Source organism: Tamandua tetradactyla, chromosome 1, assembly GCF_023851605.1.
Source record: "Tamandua tetradactyla isolate mTamTet1 chromosome 1, mTamTet1.pri, whole genome shotgun sequence".
Lineage (NCBI taxonomy): Eukaryota > Metazoa > Chordata > Mammalia > Pilosa > Myrmecophagidae > Tamandua > Tamandua tetradactyla.
Window position 1 is genome coordinate 101,943,233 of NC_135327.1, and position 16,385 is coordinate 101,959,617.

At 37.7% G+C, this 16,385-nt stretch overlaps 1 protein-coding gene across 5 annotated transcripts in view; it reads left to right on the top strand.

Moving 5' to 3' along the window:
• CDCA7L (cell division cycle associated 7 like) overlaps positions 1 to 16,385 on the top strand; it is a 231,233-nt gene that overhangs the window by 174,075 nt on the left and 40,773 nt on the right. The window contains exon 2 of one of the 5 annotated variants that reach the window (XM_077122207.1): positions 47 to 173. The exons of the other annotated variants lie outside the window; for them this stretch is intronic. The gene's annotated coding sequence lies outside the window, so the exon portion shown is untranslated. The remainder of the gene's footprint in view (positions 1 to 46; positions 174 to 16,385) is intronic. 5 annotated transcript variants of the gene reach the window in all.

Consider the following 16,385-nt stretch of genomic DNA (forward strand, 5'->3'; position numbering starts at 1 on the left):
CTATGAACTTTGGTGTGCAAATGTCTGTTTGTATTATTGCTTTCAGCTTTTCTGGGTATATACCTAGCAGTGCTATTGCTGGATCATAGGACAACTAGATATTTAGTTTCCTAAGGAACCGCCAGACTGTCTTCCATAGTGGCTGCACCATTGTACATTCCCACCAGCAGTGGGTAAGTGTCCCAGTTTCTCCATATCCTCTCCAATGTTTATAGTTTCCTGTTTGTTTAATAGCAGCCATTCTTATAGGTGTGAGGTAGTATCTCATTGTAGTCTGGATCTGCATTTCCCTTAAGCCAGTGAAAATGAGCATCTCTTCATGTGCTTTTGAGCCATCCGTATTTGCTCTTCAGAAAAATGCCTATTTATATCTTCAACCCATTTAATAATTGGGTTGTTTGTTCTTTTGTTGTTGAGTTGTATGATTTCTTTGTGTATATAGGATATCAAATCTTTGTCCAATGTGTGATTTCCAAATATTTTCTACTATTGAGTTGGCTGCCTCTTCACCTTTTTGCCAAAGTCTTTTGAGGTGCAGAAGCATTCAATTTTTTTTTTCCAGAGTTGATCAAATGTTGTATTTAATTCCATTGAGTGTATTTGGGTCAATAAACATTTTTTGAGCATCAACCATGTACCAGTCTCTGTGCTAAAGTTACTAAGAATGAAACTATCCCTTTCTTCAGAAATCACTACCTGGAACAAAAGATAGGCTTGTGAATACATAATTGCCAAACTATAAGGTATGGGCACAAATTAGAGGAGAGCACAATGGAAGAAGAGGGATGCAGGCAAGATACAAGCTAGGTGGGTCAAAATGAGACTAGTTCCCATAGTTGCAAATTCTCAGCTTAGTGCCTTTACCACAATCTAAAAATGGCAAAAAAAAAAAAAAAAAAGGTTTGCAATGAGAAACATTCCTTTGATAACATTTTAAAATCCTATTTGTGAATACAAATACAACCCACAATCTTGGTCTGAATTTTAATGAAATATTTAGACTAGCACTATAATGGCTCACCCAAAATGCCTTTTTTTTATCTTCACAGTTTATTATAAGTTCCATGAATGTAAGAGATCTCACAACAGAAACATTTGATTTTGAGGAGTTCCCATTTAGCTTTTTTTTTTTTTATTGCTTGTGCTTTGTATGTAAAGTTTAGGAAGCTACATCCTATTACTAGGTCTTGAAGATGTTTCCCTACATTTTCTTCTAGAAGCTTTATGGTGCTAGTTCTTATATTTAGGTGTTTGATAAACTTTGAGTTAATTTTTATATAGGGTGTAAGGTAAGGGTCCGCTTTCATTCTTTTGGCTATTGATATCCAGTTCCTCCATGCCCATTTGTTGAAAAGACTGTTTTGTCCCAGTTCAGTAGATTTGGGGGCCTTGTCAAAAATCAGTTGACCATAGATTTGGTGGTCTATTTCCTCACTCTTGATACGATTCCATAGGTCAATACTTCTGTCTTTGTGCTGGTACCATGCTGTTTTTTTTTTTTTTTTTTAGAGAGAGGGAGGAAAGGAAGGAAAGAAAGACAGAGAAGGAAGGAAGGATGGAAGGAAGGAAGGGAGGAAGAAAGGGAAACATTTTCTTATTTTATTATATTTTGTTTGTTTTGTTTTGTTTTTTTTTTTTTTTGTTACATGGGCTGGGGCCGGGAATCGAACCGGGGTCCTCCGGCATGGCAGGCAAGCACTCTTGCCCGCTGAGCCACCGCGGCCCGCCCGGTACCATGCTGTTTTGACCTCTGCTGTAAAGTTTAAAGTCAGGGAGTGTTAATCCTCCCACTTCATTCTTTTTTTAGGATGCTTTTTTAGCTATTTGGGGTCTCTTTCCCTTCCAAATGAATTCGATAACTAGCTTTTCCAAGTCTTCAAAGTAGATTGTTTGAATTTTCATTGGTACTGCGTTGAATCTGTAGATCAGTTTGGGGAGAATTGACATCTTTATTCTATTTAGCCTTCCTGTCCATGAGCAGGGAATGTTTTTCCACCTATTTAGATCTTTTTTGATTTCTTTTAGTAATGCTATGTAGTTTTCTGTGTACAAATCCTTTATGTCCCTAGTTAAGTGCATTCCTAAGTAGTTGATTCTTTTAGTTGCTGTTTTCAATGGAATTTTTTACTTAACTGACTCCATTAGGTCATTGCTTGTGTATAGAAATGTTACTGGTTTTTGCACATTAATTTTATATCCCACCACCTTGCTGAATTTGTTTATTAGGTCAAGAAACTTTGCTGTAGATTTCTCAGGATTTTCCAAGTATAGTATCATGTCATCTGCAAATAATGGAAGTTTTGCTTCTTTCTTTCCAATTTGGATGTCTTTTATTTCTTTGCCCTGTGGAATTGCTCTAGCTAGAACCTCTAGTACAATGTTGAATAATAGTGGTGACAGTGGGCATCCTTGTCTTGCTCCTGACCTTAGAGGGAAAGCTTTCAGTCTCTCTCTCCATTGAGTATGATGCTGGCTATGGGTTTTTCATATATTCCCTTTATCATATTGTGGAAGTTACCTTTGATTTTTCTTTTGAAGTGTTTTATCAGAAAAGAATGTTGAATTTTGTTGAATGCTTTTTGAGCATCAATTGGGATGATCATGTGATTTCTCACTTTCAATTTGTTAATGTGCTGTATTAAATTAATTGATTTTCTTGTATTGAACCATAGTTGCATTCCTGGTATAAACCACACTTGTTCATGGGGTATAATTCTTTCAATATGTTGTTGGATTCAGTTTGCTAATATTTTGAGAATTTTTGCGTCTATGTTCATTAGGAAGATTGGCCTATAGTTTTCCTTTCTTATAGCATCTTTACTCAGTTTTGGTATTAAAATGATATTAACTTCATAAAATGAGTTAGGTAGAGTTCCTTTTTCCTCACTTTTTCGGAGAAGTTTGAGCAGGACTGGTGTTTGTTCTTTCTGTAGTGTTTGTTAAAATTCCCCTGTGAAGCCATCTGGCCCTGGGCTTTTCTTTGTGGAAGATTTTTGATGAGTGATTGAATCTCTTTACTTGCAGTTGGTTTATTGAGATCTTCTATTTTTATTCCGAATCAGTGTAGCATGTTTGTGTATTTCCAGGGATTTGTCCATTTTGTCTAAATTGTCCTATTTAGACAATTTCGTCTAAATTGTCCTAAATTGGCATATAGTTGTTCATAGCATTCTCTTGTGATTTCTTTTATTTCTTCAGGGTCTGTGGTAACATACCTGTTCTCATTTCTGATTTTGTTTATTTGCATCCTCTCTCTTTTTTTTCTTTGTCAGTTTTGCTAGTGGCCTATCAATATTATTGATTTTCTCAAATAACCAATTTTGGTTTTATTGATTCTTTCTATTGTTGTTTTGTTCTCCCATTCATTTATCTCTGCTTTAATCTTTATTTCTCTTCATCTGTTTGCTTTGGGGTTAGTTTGCTTTTCTTTCTCACATTCCTCTAGGTGTGCTGTTAAGTCCTCGATTTTTGCTCTTTCTTGTTTTTTAACATAGACATTTAGGGCAGTAAATTTTCCTTTCAGCACAACCTTTGCTACATCCCATAAGTTCTGATAAGTTATATTCTCATTTTCATTCTTCTCCAGATAGCTTCTGATTTCTTTAGCAATTTCTTCTTTGACTCACTGGTTGTTTAAGAGTGTGTTATTTAACCTCCATATATTTGTGAATGTTCTCATTCTTTGGTGGTTATTAAGATCCAACTTCATCCCATTGTGATTAGAGAAAGTGCTTTGAATAATTTCAATGTTTTTAAATTTATAAAGACCTGTTTTGTGCCCTCAGCATATGATCTATCCTGGAGAATGTTCCTTGAGCACTAGAGAAGAATGTATAACCTTATGTTTTGGGGTGCAGTCTGTTAGGTCTAATTCATTTATCAAATTCTTTAATTTCTCTATTTCCTTGTTGGTCTTCTGTCTAGTTGCTCTATCTATAGAGGAGAGTGGAGTATTGAAGTCTCCTACTATTATTGTTGAAACATCTATCACTCCCTTCAGTTTTACCAGTGTCTGTCTCATGTACTTTGGAGCTCCTTGATTAAGAGCATAAACATTTGATTGTTATATCTTCTTGGTGAATTGACCCTTTAATTAGTATATTGTGTCCTTCTTTGTCTTTTATGATCCCTTTATATTTTAAGTCTATTTTGTCCAATATTAGTATAGCTACTCCTGCTTTCTTTTGGTTACAATTTGCGTGGAATATCTTTTTCCATCCTTTTGCTTTCAATCTATATATGTCCTTGTGTTTAAGTTGAGTCTTTTGTAAACAATATGTAGCTGGATTATGCTTCTTTATCCATTCTGCCTATCTGTATCTTTTAATTGGTAAATTTAGTCTGTTAACATTCAAAGTTATTACTGAAAAGGTGTTTCTTGAATCCACCATCTTATCTTTTTGGTTTCATTTGTTCAATTTATGCATTCTTTTCCCTCTTTTTTTTTTTTTTTTTCCTTTTATATTACCCTTACTGGTACTCTTCAATTCTCTAGACCTCCCTCTCCTGTTTTTTTTTCAACTGACAGAACTCCCTTTAGTAGTTCTTGTAGGGCCAGTCTCTAGTTGACAAATTCTTTCAGGATTTGTTTATCCGTGAACATTTTAATCTCTCCCTCAGTTTTGAAGGACAACTTGGCTGGTTACAGAATTCTTGTCGGGAAGTCTTTCTCTTTCAGGATCTTAAATATATCATACCATTGCCTTCTTGCCTCCATGGTGCCAGTTAAGTAGTCTAAATGCAGTCTTATGTGGTTTCTCTTGTATATAGATTTTTTTTCTCTTGCTGTTTTTAGAATTTTCTGCTTCACTACAACATTTGACAGACTGATTAGTATGTGTCTTGGGGAAGGCCTATTTGGATTTATTCTATTTGGAATTCGTTGGGCTTCTTTGACTTCTATATTTATGTCCTTTATAAGGGTTGGGAAATTTTCCCTCATATCCTCAACTACTCTTCCTAGCCCTTTATTCCTCTCTTCTACTTCTGGCACACCAGTGATGCTGATATTTATATGCTTTGTTTTGTCTATCATTTCCCGGAGATCCAATTCAGATGTTTCCATCTTTTTTGCCATTTGTTGTTTTGAGTCTTTGAAGTCAGTTATCTTGTCCTCTATATCACTTATTCTTTCTTCTGTCTCTTCAGATCTGGTGTTGTGTGCCTCTAGTATGTTTTTTGTTTGGTCAACAGAGTCTTCAATCTCTGTGATACCTGCTGTTTATTCTTTCAAATTCCTCTTTATGCTCTTCTTCTGTCTTCTTGATCTCCTTTATATCATTTGCCATCCCACTTATTTTATTAAGTAGAATTATATGAACATCTTTGATTAGCTGTTACAGCATCTGTGTCTCCTTTGGTGTTTATTTTGATCATTAGGCACAGTTCTGTCTGCATTGTGATATGCTTAGTGATCTTCTATTCTTTTTGTTGCATGTAAACATCTTGATTGATGTACTTTGGGAGTTGATTTCTTTCAGTAGTCTAAGGCCTTGTGTTTTTGAGATGGTTGTACAGCAGGGAGCAAGGTATGGGGCAGGGCACAACAGTGCGGTGATTCATTTCAGGGCAGGTATAGGTGCAGGTTGGGGATGTTACGCTGGTGCTTATGAATGTGGGAGCCCAGTGGCCAGGGAGGATGTAGCTGTGCGGGTGCACTGGTCTGGGGTTGTAACCCTGTCGTGTCGTGGTCTAGGGCATGGGGCTGTGGCAGCAGGTTGGTGTTATGCTTTCATTTGTAGGGGGCAGATGTGACACAGTTGCACAGGTTAGCACTTTCTCAGAGATGGAAAGTGTTGCTGAGGGCCGTGCATATACGCTTTCTAGGACTGCCGTAAATTGAAGTTTCCCAGACTTGAATGATGTGATTGGGGGTCTGTGCGCATGAGCAGGTCTAGGAGTGCCATAAACTGAAGCTCCTAGAGCTGAAGGACATAATTGGGAATCTGTGTACCTGTATGGTCTAGGAATGCCGTAAACTGAAGTTCGCAGAGCTGAAGGACGTGCACATGCATGCCGCATATGCACGAGACTAGGAGTGCCATAAACTGATGTGCAGAGCTGGGGGAGAGATGGGGTAAGTCTGTGCAACACTGTGTGGAGGGGGCAGGATGGAGGTTAGCATCTGTAGCCTTTATGCACTGGCAACAGCCTGCAGGCAATGGGAAGGGGGAGGTAGTGCTCGGGAGGGGTGCAGAAGAAGTAGGCTGGGCTGCACTTGGGGCAGGTATGCGTGCTGGGGACTGGTGAGGAGGACATTTGGAGCATGGGGAGTGGGAGTGGGTGACGGGGTTTGTGTGGGTCGGGTGTGGGGTTGGTTGTGGGGCTGCACTGGTGAGGGTAGTGCACCCAAGCAAAGCAGCTTGGCTTACTTCCTAGTCCCTGGCTCCTGTCCGTGCACTCCTGCAGGCTCCTTGCCTCTGTGACAGGCTCCAGCTTTCTGTTTCTCAGTTCCTCAGCTTCTGCAACCAGGGCTGCCCTATGTGGTGTAGAAGGCTCTCCTAGGTCAGTTGCACTCCTGAAATGCTGCCTCAGTCACCCTCTTGTCCCTTCTCTAATTTTTCCGTGGTGCAGGACTGAACACGAGCTACTCTATTCACCCATCTTCCCAGAAGAAGTCTCCTCCATTTCTTTCTTTCTTTTTTTTTTTTTTTATTTTTTTATGTTGTGTAAATATAACAACATGTAAACACGAAGATTCTTACCATATGATCATTCCATTCTTGGCATATAATCATACAATGTCATCACATAGTTGTATATTTATCACCATGATCACCTCTCAGAACATTTGCATCAATCCAGAAAAAGAAATAAAAAGAAAAAATAGTTTTGTACAAACCATTCCTCTCCCCCTCCCCCTCACTGATCACCAGCATTTTGATGTACTAAATTTATTTTGACATTTGTTCCCCCTATTATTTATTTAGTTTTAATCCATATGTTTTATCATCTGATGATAAGTTAGATAAAAGGAGCATCAGACGCAAGGTTTTCACAATCCCACAGTCACATTGTGAAAGCTATATCATTATACAATCATCTTCAAGAAACATGGCTACTAGAACACAGCTCTACATTTTTAGGCAGTTCTCTCTAGCCTCTCCATTGCACCTTAACTAAAAAGGTGATATCTGTATAATGCATGAGAATAACCTCCAGGATAACCTCTCAACTCTGTTTGGAATCTCTCAGCCATTGACACTTTATTTAGTCTCATTTCATTCTTCCCCCTTTTGGTCGAGGAAGTTTTCTCAATCCCTTGATGCCGAGTCCCAGTTCATTCTAGGATTTCTGTCCCACGTTGCCAGGAAGGTCTACACCCCTGGGAGTCATGTCCCACTTAGAGGGGAAAGACGGTGAGTTTGCTTGTCATGTTCGCTGAGAGAGAGAGGCCACATCTTAGCAGCACAAAAAGTTCTCTGGGAGTGACTCTTAGGCCTAATTTTAAGTAGGCTTAGCCTATCCTTTGTGGGGTTAAGTTCCGTATGAACAACACCCCCGATTGAGGGCTCAGCCTATTGCTTTGGCTGTCCCCACTGCTTGTGAGAATATTAAGAATTCTCCACTTAGGGAAGCTGAGTTTTCCCCCATTCTCGCCATTCCCCCAAGTGGGCTTTGCAAATACTATTTTATTCACTGTTCAAATCACTCTGGGATTTATCGGGACGTCACTCTGGACAAACCTACAAAATCTCATGCCCTACTCAAGGTTCCATGTACTTAATGGTGTTCAATTAAGCTGCCCACATAAGTTATATTAGGAAATGCACTAGTCAAAATATACATTTCATATCAAATAAACATTTTTTGCTTTAGTCTCACACATAAGTTAAAGTTTTAAGATATTAATTACTATTTTTGACACCCTGCAGTATTGACATTCCTTTGTTCTTCCTCATGCAAAAACATTTTAAAATTTGTATGTTTAGTCACTATCATTATACACTCTAGGCATTCCTAGATTATGCCATCTCAGTCATTATCATCTGTCTTTCCTTCTGATTTCATTTGTGCCCCCAGGCCTCTCCCCTCTGTCATTCTCACATTCAGCTCCATTCAGTGTTGTAAAATTATTGTGCTACAATCAGGTAGTATTGTGCTATCCATGTCTGAATTTTTGCAATTTCAGTCCCGTTGCACAATCTGCATCCCTTCAGCTCCAGTTACCAATATCTACCCTATTTCTATCTCCTGATGACCTCTGTTCTTAACTGAAATTCTCCAAGTTCATTCATTAATGTTAGTTCATATCAGTGAGACCATACAGTATTTGTCCTTTTGTTTCTGGGTAATCTCACTTAGCATAATGTCCTTAAGGTCCATCAATGTTTATACATACTTGATAACTTTGTTCTGTCTTACAGCTGAATAGTATTCCATCATGTGTATATACCACAGCTTGTTTAGCCACTCAGTTGTTGATGGACATTTGGGCTGTTTCCATCTCTTGGCAATTGTAAATAATACTGCTGTAAACATTGATATGCAAATGTCTGTTTGTGTCCTTGCCTTCATGTCCTCTTAGTAGATACCTAGCAATGGCAATTCTATACTTAGCTTCCTGAGGAAATGCCAAACTGCCTTCCACAGTGGGTTGTACCATTTGACATTCCCACCAGCAGTGGATAAGTGTGCTTCTTTATCCACATCCTCTCCAGCACTTGTTGTTTTCTGTTTTATTGATAATGGCCATTCTGGTGGGTGTGAGATGATATCTTAGTTTGGTTTTGATTTGCATTTCCTTAATAGCCAGAGAAGTTGAGCATCTTTTCATGTGCCTTTTGGCCATTTGTATTTGCTCTTCTGAGAAGTGTCTGTTCAAGTCTATTGCCCATTTTGTAATTTGGTTGTCTTTTTGTTGTTGAATTGAACAATCTCTTTATATATTCTGGATACTAGACCTTTATCTGATATATCATTTCCAGATATTGTCTCCCATTGTGTAGGCTGTCTTTTTACTTTCTTGATGAAGTTCTTTAATGCACAAAAGTGTTTACTTTTGAGGAATTCCCATTTCTTTCTTTCTTTCTTCAGTGCTCGTGCTTTGGGTGTAAGGTCTAGGAAGCTGCTTCCTATTATAAGATTTATAAGATATTTCCCTACATTTTCTTTTAACAGTTTTATGGTCTTAGATCTTATGTTTATGTCTTTGATTCATTTTGAGTTAATTTTTGTATAGGATGTGAGATATGGATCCTCTTTCATTCTTTTGCATGTGGATATACAGTTCTCTAAGCACCATTTATTGAAGAAACTGTCATGTCCCAGTGAGATGGCTTGACTGCTTTATCAAAGATCAATTGTCCATAGATGAGAGGGTCTATATCTGAACACTCTATTCAATTCTGTTAGTATATCTATCTTTATACCAGTACCATGATGTTTTGACCACTGTAGCTTTGTAATACGCCTTAAAATCACATAGTGTGTGACCTCCAACTTCATTTTTCTTTCTCAGCATATTTTTTAGCTCTTTGAGCACCCTGCCCTTCCAGATAAATTTGGTTATTGGTTTTTCTATTTCTGAAAAGTAAGTTGTTGGGATTTTAATTGGGTTTGCATTGAATCTGTAAATCAATTTAGGTAGAATTGACATCTTAATTATATTTCATCTTCCAATCCATGAACACAGTATGCTCTTCCATTTATTTAGGTCTTCTGTGATTACTTTTAACAATTTCTTGTAGTTTTCTTTGTATCGGTCTTTTGTATATTTAGTTAAATTTATTCCTAAATATGCTATTCTTTTGGTTGCGATTGTAAATGAATTTTTTTTCTTGATTTCCCCTCAGATTGTTCATTACTAGTGTATAGAAAGACTACAGATTTTTGAGTGTTGATCTTGTAACCTGCCACTTTGCTGTACTCACTTACTAGCTCTAGTAGTTTTGCTGTGGATTTTTCAGAGTTTTCAATGTATAGTATCATATCATGTGCAAACAGTGAGAGTTTTACTTCTTCCTTTCCAATTTTGATGCCTTGTATTTCTTTTTCTTGTCTAATTGCTCTGGCTAGAACTTCCAACACAGTGTTGAATAACAGTGGTCATAGTGGACATCCTTTTCTTGTTCCTGATCTGAGGGTGAAAGTTTTCAGTTTTTCCCCATTGAGGACGATGTTAGCAGTGTTTTTTTCATATATTCCTTTTATCATGTTGAGGAAGTTCCCTTCTGTTCCTATCCTTTGAAGTGTTTTCAACAAGAAAGAATGTTGAATTTTGTCAAATGCCTTTTCTGCATCAATCGAGATGATCATGTGGTTTTTCTGCTTTGATTTCTTGATGTGGTATATTACATCAATTCTTATATTGAACCATCCCTGCATGATCATGGTGTATAATTCTTTTAATGTGCCGCTGTATTCTATTTGCAAGAATTTTGTTGAGAATTTTTGCATCTATATTCATTAGAGAGATTGGTCTGTAATTTTCTTTTCTTGTAATTTCTTTGTCTGGCTTTGGTATGAGGGTGATGTTGGCTTCATAGAATGAGTTTGGTAGCCTTCCTTCCTCTTCAATTGTTTTGAAGAGTTTGTGCAGGATTGGCACTAATTCTTTCTTGAATGTTTGGTAGAATTCACACGTGAAGCCATCTGGTCCTGGGCTTTTCTTTTTGGGGAGCTTCTTAATGACTGATTCAGTTTCTTTACTTGTGATTGGTTTGTTGAGGTCGTCTGTTTCCTCTTGAGTCAATGTTGGTTGTTCATGCCTTTCTAGGAAGTTGTCCATTTTATCTACATTGTCTGGTTTATTAGCCTAAAGTTGTTCATAGTATCGTCTAATTACCTCCTTTATTTCTGCAGGGTTAATGCTTATGTCTCCTCTTCCATTTCTGATTTTGTTTATTCGCATCCTCTATCTTCTTTTTGTCACCCTCACTAAGGGCCCATCAATCTTATTTTCTCATAGAACCAACTTCTGGTTTGTTGATTTTCTCAATTGTTGTCATGTTCTCAGTTTCATTTATTTCTGCTCTAATCTATGCTATTCCTTTCATTTTGCTTGCTTTGTGGTTAGTTTCCTGTTCTTTCTGTAATTCCTCCAAGTGGACAGTTAATTCCTTAATTTTTGCTCTTCTTTTTTGATATAGGCGTTTAGGGCAGTAAATTTCCCTCTTAGCACTTCCTTTGCTGCATCCCATAAATTTTGATATGTTGTGCTTTCATTTTCATTTGCCTCGAGATATTTACTGATTTTGCATGTAATTTCTTCCTTGACCCACTAGTTGTTTAAGAGTGTGTTGTTGAGCCTCCATATATTTGTGAATTTTCTGGCCCTCTGCCTATTATGGATTTCTAACCTTGTTCCTTTATTATCTGAGAAAGTGTTTTCTATGATTTAGTCTTTTTACATTTATGAGACTTGCTATGTGACCCAGCATGTGGTCTATCCTTGAAAATGATCCATAAGCACTTGATAAAAAGGTGTATCCTGCTGTTGTGGGGGGGGGGCAATGTTCTATAAATGTCTGTTAAGTCTAGCTCATTTATTGTATTATTCAAATTCTCTGTTTCTTTATTGATCTTCTGTTTAGATGTTCTGTCCATTGATGAGAGTGGGGAATTGAAGTCTCCAGCTATTACGGTAGATTTGTCGATTTCTCTTTTGAGTGTTTTCTGTGTTTGTGTCATGTATTTTGGAGCATTCTGGCTTGGTGCATAAACATTTATGATTGTTATGTCTTCTGGTTGAATTGTTCCTTTTATTAATACACAGTGTCCTTCTTTATCTCTTTTAACAGTCTTACATTTGAAGTATAATTTGTTGGATATTATTATAGCTACTTCTGCTCTTTTCTGATTGTTATTTGCATGGCATATCTTTTCCCAACCTTGCACTTTCAACTTATATTTATCATTGGGTCTAAGATGTGTTTCCTGTAGACAGCATATAGATGGGTCCTGTTTTTTAATTCATTCTACTAATCTATGTCTTTTGATTGGGGAGTTTAATCCATTAACAATTAGTGTTATTACTGTATGGGCAGTACTTTCTTCTACCATTTTGCCTTTTGGATTTTATATGTCATATCTAATATTTCTTCTTTTTACCTTTACTGATAGTCTTCACTTCTACTTTCTTCTTCCATTTTGCCTTTTGGATTTTATATGTCATATCTAATTTTTCTTCTTTTTACCTTTACTGAGAGTCTTCACTTCTACACTCTTCTCCACACCTCTCTCTCCTGTCTTTTCTTATCTGTCTGTAGTGCTCCCTTTACTATTTCTTGCAGAGCTGTCATCTTGGTCACAAATTCTCTCTGTGATTTTTTTGTCTGAAAATGTTTTAATTTCTCCCTCATTTTTGAAGGACAGTTTTGCTGGCTATAGAATTCTTGGTTGGCAGTTTTTCTCTTTTAGTAATTTAAATATACCTTCCCACTGTCTTCTCACCTTCATGGTTTCTGCTGAGAGAGTCCAGAGCCCATAGTCTTATTGGGCTTCCCTTGTATGTGATGGATTGCTTTTCTCTTGCTGCTTTCAAGGTTCTCTTTCTCTTTGACAGTTGACATTCTGCTTAGTAAGTACCTTGGTGTATGTCTATTTGGATCTGTTCTGTTTGGGGTATGTTGCACTTTTTGGATCTGTAATTTTAAGTCTTTCATAAGAATTGGGAAATTTTCGGTGATAATTTCCTCCATTAGTTTTTCTCCTCCTTTTCCCTTCTTTTCTCCTTCCGCGACATCCACAACCCATATATTTGTGCACTTCATGTTGTCATTCAATTCCCTGCATCCCTGTTCATATTTTTCCATTTTTTCCCTGTATTTTCTTTTTCTTGTTGGATTTCAGATGTCACATCCTCCTGTTCACTAATTCTGTCTTCAGCTTCTTGAAATCTGACATTCAAGGTTTCCATTCTTTTTTTTTTTTATCTCTTCTGCTGTGCTCTTCATTTCCATAAGTTCTGTGATTTGTGTTTTTAGACTTTCGATTTCTTCTTTTTGTTCATTCCTTACCTTCTTTATATCCTCCCTCAGTTCATTGATTTGATTTTTTATGAGGTTTTCCATGTCTGTTTGAACATTCTGTATTTATTGTTTCAATTCCTGTATCTCATTTGAATTGTTGGTTTGTTCCTTTGACTGGGCCATATATTCAATTTTTCTAGTATGATTTGTTATTTTTTGCTGGTGTTTAGGCATTTAATTACCTTAATTAGTTTATTCTGGAGATTGTTTTCACTTTTTTTACCTAAGATTTTCTTGCGGATGACTTTGTTGTTTGTCTGGCCTTTGACATTCAGTTCAGCTCATGCTGGACCTCTAGACTTTGTGTAACAGATCAGAAATTTTCAGTTCTTGTTTTCTTGTTTCTTGCCCTGTCTTTATGGTGCCTGCCCCACTGCCCCCTTAGAAGGGTTTAGTCAAGTATTATAGACCCCCAACCATATTTTCCCAAACCAAACAGGCCTCCTCTCAAGAATTTTCTCTGAGGTGAGACCCAGCAGATTGAAAGGCTGTGAATCCTCTGGACTCTGTGTTTTTCCTACCCTACCCAGTATATGGCACTTATCTGCCTGAGGGCCCCACCAGCATAAGATGATGCGGTACTTTTAACTTCAGCAGACTCTCCTTGCTGGGGCATGGTGGAGACAGAGGCAAGGTTGTAGGCTGGTTTTAATCGCTTCACTTTTCCACACCCTGGGGTCTGAATTCCTTGAGGTTGGGATTCCACCTAAGCTGGACTCCACCCCTCTCCTAGGGAAGGCACAGGCTCCAGACATACACTCAAACCAACTTAATTCTGCCTATGCCTGGGGCAGCTGGAGCCTGAGAAGCCCTGCAGCTGTATCCAAAGAGTAGTCAAGCAGTAGAAACACAGCCACAGAAAAGAAAAAGAAAAATCCTTTTCAGAGCAGGACCCCCATTCCTTGGGGTTTGCCAATCAAGAGCTTAAATTGATATGTTGCTTTGTGTATCTCCAGGTCCTATGTGCCCCCTCCTTTCCTTCAGGGCCCAGACCCTTTCAAGTATTATGTGCTATCCAATCCGAAAAACTTGTTTGTTTGTTTTTTCCCATTTTTCTTTTTCCGTAGCCCTGCCCCCTCTGCGCCCGGGCAAAAACCAGCAGCCTCCGCTTTGGCTTGAGGTTCAGCTGAGCTGGGGGCCTATTTTTAGTAGTCGTAATTTGTTCATTAATTCCACAATTGGAGCTTGGTTACTCCAGCCCCTTGCTGTTAGCAAAATCTCTTTCCTTTCCCCTCTGGGAAGCAGCCTGATGGGGAGGGGCGCCGGCTGCCACAGCTTGGGGAACTCATGGTTCTGGGTGGGCTCGCAGCTGGTCTGCCTGTCCAGACTGGGGTAAACTGTGCATCTATTCACTGACGTGGCCCCAGCAGTTGTTCTTTACTGTTCCTGGCTATTTACTAGCTGCTCCGGAGGACGAACTAAATCCCACACCTCACTGAGCCACCATCTTGCCTTTCTCCTCATTGTAGTTTTGATTTGCAATTCCCTAATAGCCAGGGAAGTTGAGCATGTTTTCATGTGCCTTTTGGTCATCTGTATTTCCTTTTCTTAGAAGTGTCTGTTCAAGTCTGTTGCCCATTTCGTAATTGGGTTGTCTCGCTTTTTGTTGTTGAGTTGAACAATCTCTATATATTCTGGATACTAGACCTTTAACTGATACATCGTTTCCAAAACTTGTCTCCCATTGTGTAGGCTGCCTTTTTATTTACTTGATCCTTCTCTATTTCTTTATAACCATGTGATTTAATCACCAAGGATTTAAAGAAATGACAGTCTTTACAGTAGAAAATGGTATAAAACTCCCCTTTTCTGGTGGGTTGAAGGGGAATCAAAGGAATGCTTTGCTGTGAGTAAAAGAGCAAGATAGTACAAACTGTATGTTCTGCCATCCTCACTATTAGAACTGCTTTCAAAACACTTCAGTAATATGCAAGTCATGTAAACAAATTTCTTTTGTACTGCTGCTTTGGGCTTAAATGGAGCTCCCTTCCAGGCGAAATAATTTAGTATTGGGGTAAGAGACGTTACCTGAAAATTTATTAAAATCAACCCATGAATCAGTAGGCTCTAAAAGAGAAACTTAACTTCTGTTTCAGAAACTAATAGATGGTAAACATGTTCCTGCTGGCTAGGTGACACATTCTCTATCAGTATATAGAAGCAGCATTTTTTTTCTAATGAAAAAGAATGAATTTACGCATTCATGAGATATAGAAAAGTGTTAACCAAAAAAAGTTGTACTTATTTTACAGTATAATTTTAAAAATTGATGATGTTTAACATGAATTTATTTTCAAAGGTAAATACTCGATTGAAACTGGTTAGCAGTTTGCGGCATCTTTGTTATAGTTTATTTATTTTTTATTGGCAGAGGTCAGAGGGATTTGGGGACCTCCAAAGCATTGCTTTGCATTATTTAAGAAATGTTGGAAAGGAGTCTACTAAATGAGAAGTGAGCAGCAATTTGGAGGATTTATTTTTATTAGTACAGGTTAATTGGAATAGAACAAAAGCTACAAACAGCTCTGGTCTTAGGGCTTTCAGTTAACTTGTAAGCTTAGGAGCCAGGTATCCAGGTTCAAGGTGTGGCTCTGCTAGCCGCTGATGCTGAATTCTTAGCCCATGACATGATGGTGTCCCTGAACCTTTCTTACAAGAGGGGCTTGGGCTTGCAAAGCACATGCCCCTAAAGTGCAGATAGTTTGACAGCTGGGCTAAGGTCGAGATATGTTCTGTGACTAGGGAAAAGATTGCCATTCATTTAGGCAATGGAAACTTTTTTTTTAATTAGAGAAGTAGAAAATTTACAGAACAATCTTGTTTAAAATCTAGAATTCCCATATACCAGCCTAATTATTAACACCTTGCCTTGGTGTGGAATATTGATGAAAGGACATTTTAATAATGTGCTATTAACTATAGTCCATATAACTGTAACTCAGGGTTCACTATGTAAAGCAGTTCCATGGATTAAAAAAAATAGTACAATTTTAATAATTGTATATTCACTTAGGTTCACTGTGTACAACAGTTCCATGGATTAAATTTTTTTTTTAATTTTATTATATATATATAATGTTACATTTCCACTTTTAGCCACATTCAGATATTTATTTCAGTGCTTTTAATTACATTTACAATGTTGTGCTGCCATCACCACCATCCATTACAAAAGCATTTTCTTTATTCCAAATAGGAACTCTACATTTTTAGCCTTAATTCCCATTTTCTATCCCTACCCCATCCCCTGGTAACCTGCATTCTGAATTCTGAGTATAAAGTTTGCTTATTCTATTTCATATCAGTGAGATTATTCAGTATTTGTCCTTCTTGCTTATTTCATGCAACATGATGTACGGTTTATCTGTGTTGTTGCAAGTATCCAAATTTCAGTTCTTTTTATGGCTGAATAAT